The sequence below is a fragment of the Penaeus monodon genome, unplaced genomic scaffold (assembly GCF_015228065.2).
Source record: "Penaeus monodon isolate SGIC_2016 unplaced genomic scaffold, NSTDA_Pmon_1 PmonScaffold_920, whole genome shotgun sequence".
NCBI classification, from domain to species: Eukaryota; Metazoa; Arthropoda; class Malacostraca; order Decapoda; family Penaeidae; genus Penaeus; species Penaeus monodon.
The window spans coordinates 1-19,051 of record NW_023664548.1 but is presented as its reverse complement, the minus strand read 5'-3'; the positions used below and the strand labels follow the sequence as shown (position 1 = coordinate 19,051).

The following is a 19,051-nucleotide window of genomic DNA, read 5'->3' as shown; positions in this document are numbered from 1 at the left end:
TAATGACATCATCTACGGAACCACGCTTTCCATTTAGTAGATATAAGACCATGACCACTTACAGGTTCAATTAGAGCTATAATATTAACCAAGGACTAGTTAAATGTTTCAATCAATTTAACCCTGACCTTTTATTTAGGAATTATTGCAAAAACTCTTATTAATTCAATGATGACGATATATTACACGAGAAGGTACTTACCAAGGATTACATACTAAAGCAGTTACTATCGGCCTTCGATGGGGTATAATCTTGTTTATTACTTCAGAAGTATTATTTTTTTCTCTTTCTTTTGAGCTTTTTTCCACAGAATTATCTCCTAACGTAGAAGTAGGTAGTTGTTGACCTCCTGCAGGAATTCAAACCTTTAACCCTTTTCAAATTCCTTCCTTAATACAGCAATCCTTCTTGCTTCAGTGTACTGTAACTTGAGCCCACATGCAATCATAGAATCTAACCACACACAAGCTATTCAAAGATTAGCTATCACAGTATTATTATGGTATATATTTTCACAGCTTTACAAGCATTAGAGTATTATGAAGCTCGTTTACAATTGCAGATTCAGTATATGGTTCAACATTTTCGTAGCTACAGGATTTCACGGTCTACATGTTATTATTTAGTACATTCCTCTCAGTATGCTTATATCGTTTATACAAATGTCATTTTTCAGCATACATCACTTGGATTTGAAGCCTCCGCTTGATATTGACATTTTGTAGATGTTTATGATTATTCCTCTATATTTCATTATTGATGAGGAGCTTGCTTTTTTAGTATAATAGTATATTTGGCTTCCAACCAAAGGTCTAGAATAAAATCTAGAAAAGCAATGATTATTTATTAATTTCAATTTAGTTACTCTAGTTATTAGAACAGTAGTTATAATTCTTGCTTCTCTTTATCAAAAAAAATAATTTAGACCGAGAAAAAAATTCCCCTTTTGAATGTGGATTTGACCCTAAAGGATCCGCTTCTCCTTTTTCGCTTCGTTTTTTCTTAATTGCTGTTATTTTTTTAATCTTTATGTGGAGATTACGCTTTTACTTCCTTTGGCTATTATTATTAACTTTTCAAATATTTCAGCTTGAATCTTCACAGGATTCACTTTTTATATTATTCTCCTTATTGGTTATACATGAATGAAATCAAGGAGCCTAGAATGAGCTTATTGGAGTTATATTCAAAAATGATATCTGATTGCACTCAGAAGGTGCTCTATTAAGAGCTAACTTCATTAAGTAAAAAGCGAAATATTGCATTCAGTTTTCGGCCTGACCTTTGGTTTAAATCACCTTTACTTAATTGGTTAAAGCCAAAAAGAGGCATATCACTGTTAATGATAGAAATGAGGAAAAATACTTCTAACCAGAAAGGAATAGGTAGATCAGAAAAAGCTGCTAACTTTTTTCTTAAGCGGTTAAATTCCGTTTATATTCCTGTTATTATAGTGTAAAATACACATTACATTTTCATTGTAAACTAAAGGTATAAATCCTTTTAAAAACATCGTACATAAATAGAAAATACTTACAGATATTAATTATCTCCCTTGCAGCTTCAATACAATGCTCTAATTATAAGCTATATAAGTAAATTACCATAAATATCAGAACATATAACCCAAAGTAAAAGCTTAATATATAGATTTTATGTTTTATCCTGTAAAACTGTAAACTTTTGGAAATATATTATAGAAGTGTAAATACCTTGACCCCCTATAATATTCTAGATCATCCTATATCACAACTTTTTGATATTTTCTTCCACCCTCTAAAAATTTTTTTTCTAACTTATATAAGTAGATAAAAAAGGTATAAATCATATAGATCCAGAGAATACAACAAAACTATAAGCGTTTAAAGAATTGAGTTGGTAATTAACAGTATTTAAATTAATATATATCCTAACATCCTCCAATTGATATTACAATTAATGCTAATATTTTAAAAAAGGTCTTATACAAATCATATAAGGGAAAGGAAAAATTAATCAAGCCAATCTTGCTCCACCAAAAATAGCTCCTACTCCTAAACCAAACATAGGATTAGTATAATTTTACCTTCATCACTAATAGAATATAAATTTCCTAGGTTGAAATCACCTGACAAAGTATAATAAACTAAACGTATTGTATAGCAGACTGTTAAACCCGTAGCTAAAGCATATAAAAGGAAAGAGAATATATTAATAGTAGATATAAAAGCTACTTCTAAAATTATATCTTTAGAATAAAAACCGGCCAAAAAAGGATACCACATAAAGCTAAATTAGATAAGTTTATGTAATACTAGTTCAAAGGTATATGATAAACTAACCCTCCTATTATCCGAATATCTTGATATTCTTTAACACTATGAATTACTGAACCTGCACTAAAATAATAAGAGCTTTGAAATAAAGCATGTGCTAATAACTGAAAGAAGGCAAGATCTGCATAACCTAACGATAAAATTCTTATTATAAAACCAATTGACTAAGGTAATAAAGCAATAATTTTTTTAAGTCATATTCAAAGTTAGCTCCTAGACCAGCTATAAATATAGTTAAACCTGACAATAATAATAATATTCTTGACATAAAACGCCCTTCTAAAGGGGCTAAAACGAATTAATAGATATACTCCGGCTGTAACTAAAGTAGATGAATGAACTAAGGCAGAAACAGAAGTAGGAGCTGCTATAGCTGCAGGTAATCAAGCTGAAAAAAGGAATTTGTGCTCTCTTTTATAGCAGCTAGAATTATAATCAACATAAAAGATATCAATATTTAACATGGATATATTCTCACATAAAATAAGAAATTTACACCCACCGTAACTAAAAAATAAAGAAATGGATAATAAAATGGCTACATCTCCTACTCGATTAGAAAGAGCAGTTAATATACAAGCATTAGCTGATTTTTCATTTTGATAATAAATAACCAAGACATATGAAACTAGTCCTAGACCATCTCAACCTAGAAAATTCTAATTAAATTAGGACTAATAATTAAGAAACCTATAGATATAACAAAAGTAATACTAGGTATATAAATCGATTTATATTATACTACACAAATATATTCTCCTCTAAAATAATACTATAAAGAAATAAAATATTACAAAACTTAAAAATATAAAGATATTCAATCTAAAATTAAAGTTATAACAACAGAGCTAGAATTAAAGTTAATAATTCTCATTCAATAAATCAAGCTTATCTCTTTTAAACACATTAGAGAAAGTACTAAACAAACCGAGCAACCTCTAAAAAGAAATAATATTTTGACAAATATAAAGAAACTATTCATACCACGATTTAAAATGAAATAAATTCATATCTTTGGTACCACAAACCAACGTTTACTTAAAAACTAATTTAAATTATAATAAACACATAAGCACTCTTCTTTTAAAATTATAAGCATTTAAAGTAACCAATGTAGTATTAGGATCAAATATTCTCGAACCTTACCGGAGCAACATGAAAAATAAAGTCTGTAGTATTTACCATGTTTCTTAAAGAAAAATATAATAAAGTATAACTAAATCTAAAAAAAGATAATAAAGCAATGAATAATATTCTACCTTTCTTATGAATACTCTAATAATTAATCTAATTTCACCTAAGAGATTTAGAGTAGGAGGAGCAGCCATGTTCCCTGCTCTCAAAAGGAATCATCAACAATGCTATTCTAGGTATAAAATTTATTAATCCTTTACTAATTAATAATTCTCGACTCCCTACTCGCTATAAACCATATTAGCCTAAACAGATAAACCAGAAAACATAAACAATACCAATATAACTATAACCATTTACTCTCAATAAATCTAACCTATAACTAAAAGTACAAAGAAAAATAATACCTCTAACAATCCGCTAGGAATTGTTAGTATGTAGACAAGTACCTTTATCCTTTTTACTTAAAGTTTACGGATTTATCGTAATGCTGCAGGACTTATTCTATTACATTATTAAACCTTATTTATTGGGAGATCCAGACAACTTTATTCCCGCCAATCCACTTGTTACCCCTGCCCATATTCAACCGGAGTGATATTTTTTATTTGCATATGCTATTTTACGATCAATTCCTAATAAATTAGGAGGTGTTATTGCCTTAGTAATATCTATCCTCATTTTATTAATCTTGCCTTTTACCCATGTAGCAAAATTTCGAAGATTAACGTTTTATCCTTTAAATCAACTTATATTTTGATCATTAGTAAGTATTGTCTTCTTATTAACTTGGATTGGGGCACGGCCCGTTGAAGATCCTTATGTAATTACTGGTCAGATCCTGACTGTTCTTTATTTCTCTTATTATATTATTAACCCACTTACACTTATATGATGGGATAAGATACTAGATTAGTTATTTGGCTGATAGGAAAGCACGTGTTTTGAAAGCTCGCAATAGAGGTTCGAATCCTCTAATAACTTTTCTTAAAAAGTTACAATAGATTATAATAAACAAATGAAACAAATAGTTTTTACCCCTATAAAAAATACTAAATAATTTAGAGCAACAGGTAAGAATCTTTTTCAAGCCAAATATATAAGCTTATCATAACGGAAACGTGGTAAGGTACCACGGACTCAAACAAAAGCAAAAGCGACCATTACAAGTTTTAAGTAATAGAAAGGACTGATTAAATCTCCTCCTAAAAAAATTAAAGAGAATAATATTCTTATAAATAAGATTCTTGCATATTCAGCTATAAAGATTAAAGCAAAACCACCTCTTCTATATTCAGTATTAAAACCAGATACGAGTTCAGATTCTCCCTCAGCGAAATCAAAAGGGGTTCGATTAGTCTCTGCTAAACATGAGGCAAATCAAATTAAAGATAGGGGAAAAGTAAATCAGAGTAATCACACATCACGTTGGTACAGTCTAAATAAGCATAAATCAAAACCCCCTACTAAAAAAATAAAAGATAATAAAATTAAAGCAAGTCTTACTTCATATGAAATTGTTTGAGCTACTGCTCGTAATCTACCTAAAAGGGAATATTTGGAATTAGAAGATCATCCAGCTCTTATAGTGGTGTATACACCTAGTCTAGTACAACATAAAAAAAATAAAGTACTCATAGTAAAGTTTATTAGCCCCAGTTCATAAGGTATTACTAATCAGACAATTAAAGAAACAAATAAACTAAAAACAGGAGAGAAATAATAAGGTAAAAAGTTTGATATAACAGGTAAAGTTTGTTCTTTAGTAAATAACTTAACAGCATCAGCAAAAGGTTGTAACAAACCTATAAAACCAACTTTATTAGGACCTTTACGAATCTGAATATAACCTAAAATTTTACGTTCCAGTAAAGTAACAAATGCTACCCCTACTAGAACACAAATGATTAATAATAAGTAATTAATAACTATAATTAATGTTATCACAGTATTACTTGTGAGATTAATTACTCACATTATTGGATCCTAAGTCCAATGCATAATTCTGCCAAAGCAACAAATAAATTAAAATTAATCATATAAATAAAATTATTTTAACTACTTAATCCTTTCGTACTAAAGTAGTTATAATAAAATTAAGAGATAGAAACCGACCTGGCTCACGCCGGTCTGAACTCAAATCATGTAAGGATTTAAAGGTCGAACAGACCTTCCTTTATAACTGCTGCATTATAAGGATACCTTAATTCAACATCGAGGTCGCAAACCTTCTTGTCGATGAGGACTCTCAAAGAAGATTACGCTGTTATCCCTAAAGTAACTTAATCTTTTAATCTTTAATAAAGGATCAATTATTCTTCAATTATACTTGTTAATAAAATATTTAAGAACAGTTACTAATTATATTCCCGTCGCCCCAACGCAACAAACATTAATTAAAATCAAGTTATACTAACAATTTATAATTTAATCAAATTATTGTTAAGTTTTATAGGGTCTTATCGTCCCCTTAAAGTATTTAAGCCTTTTCACTTAAAAGTTAAGTTCAACTATTATAACTGAGACAGATTACTTTTTGTCCAACCATTCATACAAGCCTTCAATTAAAAGACTAATGATTATGCTACCTTCGCACGGTCAGTATACCGCGGCCCTTTAAAAATAATTCAGTGGGCAGGCTAGACTTTATATAACAATCATATAGACATGTTTTTGATAAACAGGCAAAAGTAGTATTTGCCGAGTTCCTTAATTATATCTAAAAAAAATAAAAATATATACATTATTTAATGTTATCTATTTACACAAATGTATTTCTACTAATAAAATCATTATAACTTATGGTATTTTACTTAACATAAATATTGGCTACTACAAGTTAGATTCAGTTTTATTAAAATGATAAAGAAAAATTATATTAACTAGAACGTTTTATTAATATAGCTGTTTTTAAGCCTAATTCAATAAAATAATTATTCATTATATCATAACACACCTATGTTAGAACAAGAAGCTTTTCCCTCCTATTCTTTATTATATTAAAGCTTTTGATTACCTCAATATAATCAAATTAAATTTAATTCACCAATAACCAGATATGAAAAAACGATTAGCATTTCACTACTAGTATAAATTTGATAATTTCATTAATACGAAAACTATATATTTATAATAGCTCTTTTTCTTTCGGGATTTCTTTAAATAATAAGATTATTTTGATTTTCCCTAATACACAAGGTACAAGAATTTAACTTTACTTTTTATTAATACATTTTTCAAATTATTTCATCTTTCCTTTACAGTACTTTAATCTATAATTTATTATAAAATATTTCGATTCACTCTACTAAAAAAATACATTTCAAAAATAATTTTCTTACTTCTTAATATATAGAAAACCATGATTGCATTAATAAGATTTAATTTTCAAGATACACTGATTTGCACAATGAACTTCTCAACGTAAGTGAGATGCTTAACTATTCAAGCTCCATCTTGAATTTCTAGGTACACTTTCCAGTACACCTACTATGTTACGACTTATCTCGCTTAAATTGACGAGAGCGACGGGCGATGTGTACATAACCTAGAGCTAAAATCAAAAGATCTTGTTAAAATCTTTTTACTTTTAAATCCACCTTCAATAATAAAGATTCCTTTATTATTTCGTATATTTTAATATATTGTAACCCATCTCTTCCTTTATCATAAGCTGCACCTTGATCTAATATACTAGCTAAACTATTTCAATAACTCTACATCTTATTAAAGTTACCTAATAATGACGGTATACAAACTGTAATAATTACAAAATAAAGTAAGATATTTCGTGGTTTATCGATTATAGGACAGGTTCCTCTAAATAGACTAAATTACCGCCAAATCCTTTGAGTTTCAAGATAATAACTGTTTAGTACCCAGGTAATTATAATTCAAATAAAGTGTAACAGGGTATCTAATCCTGGTTCATCCCTTTATCTTAACAGCTTCAATTAAGATTAAAACTTTTATTTTACTATTTATCAAAAAACTGATTTCACCCTTTATTAATATAGGCCTTTAAAAGAAAAAAATTATAAAATATAACTGTTTTTAACCAAATTTCTTTCATTTTACCTCTCAGTCTAACCGCGGCTGCTGGCACAAATTTTAACCAGGTATATAATTAGGATTACCAATTCTAACGTTCATTTATTGATTAGCATTAGGTACTGAGAATTTATTTCTTAAAGAAACCTCTACATTCAGACAATTTATTAACCTTTAGTTTTAATAAAACCTATTGTAACATTAAGATTTACATGTACCATTAACCTAAAAATGAAAGAACAAGCTAGGATAAAACTTTACTTAAATAAGAGCATTTATTACATGTAACACTAATAAGTATAAAATAGTATGTATAAAATTTTGAGATATAAGAATGATTAGAGAGGTAACTTGAAATTACTAACATTTTATAATTAGAATCTCTTCTTGGCCCTCAACTTACCCTTTTTTATATAATTCTTAAGTTAATTAACATGCAAGGAATATATAATTTTACTAAAGTTACAAAATTTGAACATAATTAACATAACAGCATCTATTTATAATTACTAATAGTACTTATTTTTGAATAAAATCAAAAATCCCTCGACGATTTTTAAGAACGCTCGGGTGTATATACATTTAGTTAAGGTTTAAAACTTGTTTAATTTATATAAATCAAATAAATTATATAGTAGATATAAGTTGTTTATTTATATAAAATAATACTTTTAAATTTTAAAAAGATATTATATATATGTTATTTGATTATATATTAATTTAGATGTAGTTAAACCTTTATTCTATCTAAATTAAATATAAATACTTATATTGAATACATATGTATGGAATTATATTATATGTAAAATAAAGTATTAGACGTAGTTAAAGAATGTTCTTTGATCCAAAAAATTTATTTTTTTGTATTTAAAGATAATTATATATAGACTAGTAAATATATCTAGATCCATTTGTAATTATGTAATTTTATTTTTTATTAAATAAAATAGTGTCTTCTTATATGAAACTTAAATTCTAGCAGATTAAAGTTTCATCCTTCAAGAAGACACTATTTTTTATACAGATAAATTAATATAATATATATATATTTAATTAAAGAAAACTTTTTAAAAGTGAAATATGCGGTTATAAATATTTAATTTAATATATAGTACTTAAAAATTAAGTTTTTTAGCTCTATCAAAAGTTTTACTACCACTAATATCTAAATTTAATACAACTTAAAAATATAGTAATCTTTACTATATTTAATAATTAATTTTTATATAAAATGAAGTGCCTGAAAAAGGATTATCTTGATAGGATAAAACATGTAAGTATGAATCTTACCTTCATTAAATGCCCTTTTTTTATACCCAATGGAATTAACACCATTACCCCAAAGATCAAAACTTTGTGTGCACTATACACCAGAGTATATCTTTAATATTAGTTTATTCTTTTTACAGCAAAAAAGATAAGCTAAGTAAGCTCGTGGGCTCATACCCCATTTATGAGGGTCTAACCCCCTCTCTTTTTAATTTTACTTTCTTCTTCACAAGTCTTATTTTTTTCTTCTCTCTCTTTAGGTACCCTTCTCTCCATTTCTTCTTCGTCTTGATTCGGAGCTTGAATTGGACTGAACTAAATCTAATATCTTTATCTTTAATTTCTCAAAAAATAATCAATATCCTCAGAAGCCGCTCTAAAGTACTTTATTCAAGCGTAGTTTCGATATATCCCCTTATTTTATTTCTTTTAATCAAGCTTTAAGTAATCTATATCTACACACATGTAGACAAGAAGCTTTTCCCTCTATTCTTTATTATATTAAAGTTTGATATCAATTAATCAATTAATTTAATCACAATACAGATATGAAAAAACGATTAGCATTTCACTACTAGTATAAATTTGATAATTTCATTAATACGAAAACTATATATTTATAATAGCTCTTTTTCTTTCGGGATTTCTTTAAATAATAAGATTATTTTGATTTTCCCTAATACACAAGGTACAAGAATTTAACTTTACTTTTTATTAATACATTTTTCAAATTATTTCATCTTTCCTTTACAGTACTTTAATCTATAATTTATTATAAAATATTTCGATTCACTCTACTAAAAAAATACATTTCAAAAATAATTTTCTTACTTCTTAATATATAGAAAACCATGATTGCATTAATAAGATTTAATTTTCAAGATACACTGATTTGCACAATGAACTTCTCAACGTAAGTGAGATGCTTAACTATTCAAGCTCCATCTTGAATTTCTAGGTACACTTTCCAGTACACCTACTATGTTACGACTTATCTCGCTTAAATTGACGAGAGCGACGGGCGATGTGTACATAACCTAGAGCTAAAATCAAAAGATCTTGTTAAAATCTTTTTACTTTTAAATCCACCTTCAATAATAAAGATTCCTTTATTATTTCGTATATTTTAATATATTGTAACCCATCTCTTCCTTTATCATAAGCTGCACCTTGATCTAATATACTAGCTAAACTATTTCAATAACTCTACATCTTATTAAAGTTACCTAATAATGACGGTATACAAACTGTAATAATTACAAAATAAAGTAAGATATTTCGTGGTTTATCGATTATAGGACAGGTTCCTCTAAATAGACTAAATTACCGCCAAATCCTTTGAGTTTCAAGATAATAACTGTTTAGTACCCAGGTAATTATAATTCAAATAAAGTGTAACAGGGTATCTAATCCTGGTTCATCCCTTTATCTTAACAGCTTCAATTAAGATTAAAACTTTTATTTTACTATTTATCAAAAAACTGATTTCACCCTTTATTAATATAGGCCTTTAAAAGAAAAAAATTAATAAATATAACTGTTTTTAACCAAATTTCTTTCATTTTACCTCTCAGTCTAACCGCGGCTGCTGGCACAAATTTTAACCAGGTATATAATTAGGATTACCAATTCTAACGTTCATTTATTGATTAGCATTAGGTACTGAGAATTTATTTCTTAAAGAAACCTCTACATTCAGACAATTTATTAACCTTTAGTTTTAATAAAACCTATTGTAACATTAAGATTTACATGTACCATTAACCTAAAAATGAAAGAACAAGCTAGGATAAAACTTTACTTAAATAAGAGCATTTATTACATGTAACACTAATAAGTATAAAATAGTATGTATAAAATTTTGAGATATAAGAATGATTAGAGAGGTAACTTGAAATTACTAACATTTTTATAATTAGAATCTCTTCTTGGCCCTCAACTTACCCTTTTTTATATAATTCTTAAGTTAATTAACATGCAAGGAATATATAATTTTACTAAAGTTACAAAATTTGAACATAATTAACATAACAGCATCTATTTATAATTACTAATAGTACTTATTTTTGAATAAAATCAAAAATCCCTCGACGATTTTTAAGAACGCTCGGGTGTATATACATTTAGTTAAGGTTTAAAACTTGTTTAATTTATATAAATCAAATAAATTATATAGTAGATATAAGTTGTTTATTTATATAAAATAATACTTTTAAATTTTAAAAAGATATTATATATATGTTATTTGATTATATATTAATTTAGATGTAGTTAAACCTTTATTCTATCTAAATTAAATATAAATACTTATATTGAATACATATGTATGGAATTATATTATATGTAAAATAAAGTATTAGACGTAGTTAAAGAATGTTCTTTGATCCTGATATAAATAGTGTAAATATTTATGTCTCTTTACATTGTATTTAAAGATAATTATATATAGACTAGTAAATATATCTAGATCCATTTGTAATTATGTAATTTTATTTTTTATTAAATAAAATAGTGTCTTCTTATATGAAACTTAAATTCTAGCAGATTAAAGTTTCATCCTTCAAGAAGACACTATTTTTTATACAGATAAATTAATATAATATATATATATTTAATTAAAGAAAACTTTTTAAAAGTGAAATATGCGGTTATAAATATTTAATTTAATATATAGTACTTAAAAATTAAGTTTTTTAGCTCTATCAAAAGTTTTACTACCACTAATATCTAAATTTAATACAACTTAAAAATATAGTAATCTTTACTATATTTAATAATTAATTTTTATATAAAATGAAGTGCCTGAAAAAGGATTATCTTGATAGGATAAAACATGTAAGTATGAATCTTACCTTCATTAAATGCCCTTTTTTTATACCCAATGGAATTAACACCATTACCCCAAAGATCAAAACTTTGTGTGCACTATACACCAGAGTATATCTTTAATATTAGTTTATTCTTTTTACAGCAAAAAAGATAAGCTAAGTAAGCTCGTGGGCTCATACCCCATTTATGAGGGTCTAACCCCCTCTCTTTTTAATTTTACTTTCTTCTTCACAAGTCTTATTTTTTTCTTCTCTCTCTTTAGGTACCCTTCTCTCCATTTCTTCTTCGTCTTGATTCGGAGCTTGAATTGGACTTGAACTAAATCTAATATCTTTTATTCCTTTAATTTCTTCAAAAAATAATCAATATTCCTCAGAAGCCGCTCTAAAGTACTTTTTAATTCAAGCGTTAGGTTCTTCGGTTATTATTATATCCGCCTCTTTTGTATTATCATCTAATGAACTAGCCATCATGTTGATAACAGTGGCTCTTTTGTTAAAATCAGGAGCAGCTCCATTTCATTTTTGATTCCCTAGAGTTATAGAAGGATTACAATGACCTCAAGTGATTATCTTAATAACAATTCAAAAAATTGCTCCTCTCTCTTTATTATCATATACATTATATTCAAATGATCTGCCCATTATTCCAGCAGCTATTATCTCTTCCGCGTTAGTAGGAGCAATCGGAGGGATTAACCAAACTTTTTTACGTAAAATTATAGCTTATTCCTCTATTAATCATATAGCGTGGATAATATCAGCTATCTTGATTAGAGAAACGAACTGATTATTATACTTTTCGTTTTATTGTTTTATTTCTACCTCAATTGTTATATTATTCAATTTTCAAGAAGCTTTCCATATTTCTCATATTATAAACTATTCGTCACACTCACCGCAAATAAAAATAATTATATTTTCCTCGTTATTATCTATAGGGGGTTTACCTCCCTTTACAGGATTTATTCCCAAGTGATTTATCATTCAAGAAATAATTTCCTCCCATATATTTGTTATTTTAATAGTCCTTCTTATATCGGCCCTTCTGACTCTATTTTACTACTTGCGTATTGCTATAATAGCATTTACAATTTCAAGTCCTAGTACTAAATGGGGTATAAAAATAATAAGTACATCCGTCTTAACACCTTCATTATTGTATATCAACTTATTTGGTCTACTTGCCCCTAATCTGTTCATGGTAATTCTATAAAGCTTTAAGTTATCAAAACTTATAGCCTTCAAAGCTGTCAAGAGGAGTAGAATCTCCTAAGCTTTAACCTTTTAAGCTCTGGCGTTTCACGCATCTTCAGAATTGCAGTCTGACGTCTTGTTTGATTTCCACTACAAAGCCATGATAAAAGGGTTATTTACCCGTACATAGATTTACAGTCTATCGCCTATAACTCAGCCATTTTATCTAACGCAACGATGATTATTTTCTACAAATCATAAAGACATCGGAACTCTATATTTTATTTTCGGAGCTTGAGCTGGAATAGTAGGTACAGCCCTTAGTCTTATTATTCGTGCTGAATTAGGTCAACCAGGAAGCCTTATTGGAGATGACCAAATTTACAATGTAGTAGTTACAGCTCACGCTTTCGTTATAATTTTCTTTATAGTTATGCCTATTATAATTGGAGGTTTCGGGAATTGGCTTGTCCCTTTAATGTTAGGTGCTCCAGATATGGCATTTCCCCGAATAAATAATATAAGTTTCTGACTTTTACCCCCTTCGCTAACTTTACTTTTATCTAGAGGTATAGTCGAAAGAGGAGTGGGAACTGGATGAACAGTATACCCTCCTTTATCAGCCAGAATTGCTCACGCAGGTGCTTCAGTTGATCTAGGTATTTTTTCATTACATTTAGCAGGGGTCTCATCAATCTTAGGAGCTGTAAACTTTATAACGACCGTTATCAATATACGATCTACAGGGATAACTATAGACCGAATACCACTTTTTGTTTGAGCAGTATTTATTACAGCTCTACTCCTACTGTTATCTTTACCAGTCCTAGCAGGAGCTATTACTATACTATTAACAGATCGTAATTTAAATACATCCTTCTTTGATCCAGCAGGAGGTGGTGACCCAGTCTTATATCAACATTTATTTTGATTTTTCGGTCATCCTGAAGTATATATTTTAATTCTTCCTGCTTTTGGGATAATCTCACATATTATTAGTCAAGAGTCTGGTAAAAAAGAAGCTTTTGGAACATTAGGAATAATCTATGCTATACTAGCCATTGGTGTTCTAGGATTTGTAGTATGAGCTCATCATATATTTACTGTAGGTATAGACGTTGATACTCGTGCTTACTTTACATCTGCTACGATAATTATTGCTGTCCCGACGGGTATTAAGATCTTCAGCTGACTAGGAACATTACACGGTACTCAATTGAATTATAGTCCTTCTTTAATTTGGGCATTAGGGTTTGTATTTTTATTTACAGTTGGGGGTCTAACAGGAGTTGTCCTTGCTAATTCATCTATTGATATTATCTTGCACGATACTTATTATGTAGTAGCCCACTTCCACTATGTTCTTTCAATAGGAGCCGTATTTGGTATTTTTGCAGGTATTGCCCACTGATTTCCTCTTTTTACCGGTTTAACCCTGAACCCAAAATGATTAAAAATCCACTTTCTAGTTATATTTATTGGGGTAAACATTACATTTTTCCCTCAACATTTTTTAGGGCTTAATGGTATGCCTCGACGCTATTCAGATTATCCAGACGCCTACACAGCATGAAATGTTATATCATCTATTGGATCTACAGTATCATTAATTGCAGTACTAGGTTTTGTTATAATTGTATGAGAAGCCTTAACTGTAGCTCGACCAGTTATATTTTCTTTATTTTTACCTACTTCGATTGAATGACAGCATAATCTCCCACCCGCAGATCATAGTTATATAGAAATTCCTTTAATTACTAATTTCTAAAATGGCAGATAGATGCATAGGATTTAAGCTCCTACCAGGAAGAATATCTTCTTCTTTTAGAAAACTTATGCCAACATGAGGTCACTTAGGTTTACAAGATAGAGCTTCTCCTCTTATAGAACAATTAATTTTTTCCATGATCACGCTATAGTAGTATTAATTTTAATTACAACATTAGTTGGATATATAATATCAACTTTATTTTTTAATAATTTTACAAATCGCTTCTTATTGGAAGGACAAACTATTGAAATTGTATGGACAGTACTTCCCGCTCTAATTTTAATTTTTATTGCACTTCCTTCTTTACGATTACTATATCTATTAGATGAAGTTAATAATCCAAGTGTTACCTTGAAAACTATTGGACACCAATGGTACTGAAGTTACGAGTACTCAGACTTTTTACAAATTGAATTTGACTCTTATATAATTCCATCAAATGAATTATCAGAAGACGGATTTCGACTTTTAGATGTGGATAATCGAACTGTTCTACCTATGAATACTCAAATTCGAGTATTAATTAGAGCTGCTGATGTTATTCATTCATGAACAGTACCTGCCCTTGGTGTAAAAGCAGATGCAATTCCAGGGCGACTTAATCAAGTAAGTTTTTTAATAAATCGACCAGGATTATTTTATGGTCAATGTTCAGAAATTTGTGGGGCAAATCATAGATTTATGCCTATTGTTGTTGAAAGTGTATCAGTTAAATCATTTTTAAACTGGATTTCCTCAGCTAGAGAAGCTTCATCAGATGACTGAAAGTAAGTGTAAGTCTTTTAAATTTATAATAGTAATTAACGACTACTTCTGATGGAAAGAAAAATTAGTTAATAATATAACATAAGTTTGTCACGCTTAAATAATCAATTTTTACTGATATTTTTCAATTCCACAAATAGCCCCTTTATTATGATTAAATCTTTTTCTTATATTTTCAGCTACATTTGTTATATTTATTGTACTAAATTATTTCATTAAAGTACCATCTAAAATTGAGAAATCTTCATCTCAATTACAAAAAATAGAAATAACTTGAAAATGATAACAAATTTATTTTCAGTTTTTGATCCTACTTCAAGCCTGATAAATATCCCTCTTAATTGATTATCTACATTCCTAGGTGTAATATTTTTACCTATAATGTATTGAATTATACCCTCTCGATGATCATTACTATGAAATTTAATCACGAGTACACTTCATAAAGAATTTAAAATTTTATTAGGGTCATCACATACGGGCTCAACTCTTATATTTGTAAGACTTTTTACTTTTATTGTATTTAATAATTTTTTAGGTTTACTGCCTTACGTATTTACTAGAACAAGACACCTAATCATAACCCTTGCTCTTGCATTACCTTTATGGTTAGCTTTCATAATATTTGGGTGGATTAATCATACACAACATATATTTGCTCACCTTGTACCACAAGGAACGCCAGATGCCCTTATACCTTTTATAGTTTTAATCGAAACTATTAGAAATGTTATCCGACCGGGGACCTTAGCTGTTCGATTAGCAGCCAATATAATTGCAGGTCATTTATTACTTACTCTCTTAGGAAATACTGGTCCATCCTTATCAACTACCTTAGTTTTTTTGCTTATTATAACACAAATTTTACTGTTAATTTTAGAAGCTGCTGTAGCAGTAATTCAATCATATGTTTTTGCCGTTTTAAGAACTCTTTATGCCAGTGAAGTAGTATAAAATTAAACTAATGACATCATCTCACGGACACCACGCTTTCCATTTAGTAGATATAAGACCATGACCACTTACAGGTTCAATTAGAGCTATAATATTAACCACAGGACTAGTTAAATGATTTCATCAATTTAACCCTGACCTTTTATTCTTAGGAATTATTGCAACAACTCTTACTATAATTCAATGATGACGAGATATTACACGAGAAGGTACTTACCAAGGATTACATACTAAAGCAGTTACTATCGGCCTTCGATGGGGTATAATCTTGTTTATTACTTCAGAAGTATTATTTTTTTTCTCTTTCTTTTGAGCTTTTTTCCACAGAAGATTATCTCCTAACGTAGAAGTAGGTAGTTGTTGACCTCCTGCAGGAATTCAAACCTTTAACCCTTTTCAAATTCCTCTCCTTAATACAGCAATCCTTCTTGCTTCAGGTGCTACTGTAACTTGAGCCCACCATGCAATCATAGAATCTAACCACACACAAGCTATTCAAAGATTAGCTATCACAGTATTATTAGGTATATATTTCACAGCTTTACAAGCATTAGAGTATTATGAAGCTCCGTTTACAATTGCAGATTCAGTATATGGTTCAACATTCTTCGTAGCTACAGGATTTCACGGTCTACATGTTATTATTGGTAGTACATTCCTCTCAGTATGCTTATATCGTTTATACAAATGTCATTTTTCAGCCATACATCACTTTGGATTTGAAGCTGCCGCTTGATATTGACATTTTGTAGATGTTGTATGATTATTCCTCTATATTTCTATTTATTGATGAGGAGGCTGCTTTTTTAGTATAATAGTATATTTGGCTTCCAACCAGAAGGTCTAGAATAAAATCTAGAAAAAGCAATGATTATTTTATTAATTTCAATTTTAGTTACTCTAGTTATTAGAACAGTAGTTATAATTCTTGCTTCTCTTTTATCAAAAAAAACAATTATAGACCGAGAAAAAAATTCCCCTTTTGAATGTGGATTTGACCCTAAAGGATCCGCTCGTCTTCCTTTTTCGCTTCGTTTTTTCTTAATTGCTGTTATTTTTTTAATCTTTGATGTGGAGATTACGCTTTTACTTCCTTTGGCTATTATTATTAACTTTTCAAATATTTCAGCTTGAATCTTCACAGGATTCACTTTTATTATTATTCTCCTTATTGGGTTATACCATGAATGAAATCAAGGAGCCCTAGAATGAGCTTATTGGAGTTATATTCAAAAATGATATCTGATTTGCACTCAGAAGGTGCTCTATTAAGAGCTAACTTCATTAAGTAAAAAGCGAAATATTGCATTCAGTTTCGGCCTGACCTTTGGTGTTAAATCACCTTTACTTAATTGGTTAAAGCCAAAAAAGAGGCATATCACTGTTAATGATAGAAATGAGGAAAAATACTTCTAACCAAGAAAGGAATAGGTAGATCAAGAAAAAGCTGCTAACTTTTTTCTTAAGCGGTTAAATTCCGTTTATATTCCTGTTATTATAGTGTAAAAAACACATTACATTTTCATTGTAAAACTAAAGGTATAAATCCTTTTAAAAACATCGTACTATAAATAGAAAATACTTACAGATATTAATTATCTCCCTTGCAGCTTCAATACAATGCTCTAATTATAAGCTATATAAGTAAATTACCATAAATATCAGAACAATAACCCAAAGTAAAAAGCTTAATATATAGATTTTTATGTTATTATCCTGTAAAAACTGTAAACTTTTGGAAGATAATATAATAGAAGTGTAAATACCTTGACCCCCATAATATTCAGATCATCCTATATCACCAACTTTTTGATATTTTCTTCCACCCTCTAAAAATTTTTTTCTAACTATATAAGTAGATAAAAAAGGTATAAATCATATAGATCCAGAGAATACAACAAAACTATAAGCGTTTAAAGAATTGAGTTGGTAATTAACAGTATTTAAATTTAATATATATCCTAACATACCTCCAATTGATATTACAATTAATGCTAATATTTTAAAAAAAGGTCTTATACAAATCATATAAGGGAAAGGAAAAATTAATCAAGCCAATCTTGCTCCACCAAAAATAGCTCCTACTCCTAAACCAAACATAGGATTAGTTATAATTTTACCTTCATCACTAATAGAATATAAATTTCCTAGGTTGAAATCACCTGACAAAGTATAATAAACTAAACGTATTGTATAGCAGACTGTTAAACCCGTAGCTAAAGCATATAAAAGGAAAGAGAATATATTAATAGTAGATATAAAAGCTACTTCTAAAATTATATCTTTAGAATAAAAACCGGCCAAAAAAGGAATACCACATAAAGCTAAATTAGATAAGTTTATGTATATACTAGTCAAAGGTATATGATAAACTAACCCTCCTATTATCCGAATATCTTGATATTCTTTAACACTATGAATTACTGAACCTGCACATATAAATAAAAGAGCTTTGAATAAAGCATGTGCTAATAAATGAAAGAAGGCAAGATCTGCATAACCTAACGATAAAATTCTTATTATAAAACCCAATTGACTTAAGGTAGATAAAGCAATAATTTTTTTTAAATCATACTCAAAGTTAGCTCCTAGACCAGCTATAAATATAGTTAAACCTGACAATAATAATAATATTCTTTGACATAAACGCCCTTCTAAAGCGGGGCTAAAACGAATTAATAGATATACTCCGGCTGTAACTAAAGTAGATGAATGAACTAAGGCAGAACAGATAGAGCTGCTATAGCTGCAGGTAATCAGCTGAAAA

At 28.6% G+C, this 19,051-nt stretch overlaps 7 pseudogenes across 4 annotated transcripts; 4 read left to right on the top strand and 3 right to left on the bottom strand.

Annotated features, from left to right (window-relative positions):
• Window positions 1-12: 12 nt before the first annotated feature.
• On the top strand, window positions 13-761 carry LOC119572031 (annotated as a pseudogene).
• A 976-nt stretch (window positions 762-1,737) lies between these two features.
• Window positions 1,738-3,190, bottom strand: LOC119572030 (annotated as a pseudogene).
• A 1,259-nt stretch (window positions 3,191-4,449) lies between these two features.
• On the bottom strand, window positions 4,450-6,832 carry LOC119572042 (annotated as a pseudogene). The gene has a single exon (XR_005228678.1). The product of XR_005228678.1 is annotated as an NADH-ubiquinone oxidoreductase chain 1-like (transcript).
• A 6,031-nt stretch (window positions 6,833-12,863) lies between these two features.
• On the top strand, window positions 12,864-14,557 carry LOC119572029 (annotated as a pseudogene). The gene has a single exon (XR_005228676.1). The product of XR_005228676.1 is annotated as a cytochrome c oxidase subunit 1-like (transcript).
• A 1,051-nt stretch (window positions 14,558-15,608) lies between these two features.
• Window positions 15,609-17,084, top strand: LOC119572028 (annotated as a pseudogene). The gene has a single exon (XR_005228675.1). The product of XR_005228675.1 is annotated as an ATP synthase subunit a-like (transcript).
• LOC119572026 lies at window positions 16,287-17,084 on the top strand (annotated as a pseudogene). The gene has a single exon (XR_005228674.1). The product of XR_005228674.1 is annotated as a cytochrome c oxidase subunit 3-like (transcript).
• A 794-nt stretch (window positions 17,085-17,878) lies between these two features.
• On the bottom strand, window positions 17,879-19,038 carry LOC119572045 (annotated as a pseudogene).
• Between the last annotated feature and the right edge of the window lie 13 nt (window positions 19,039-19,051).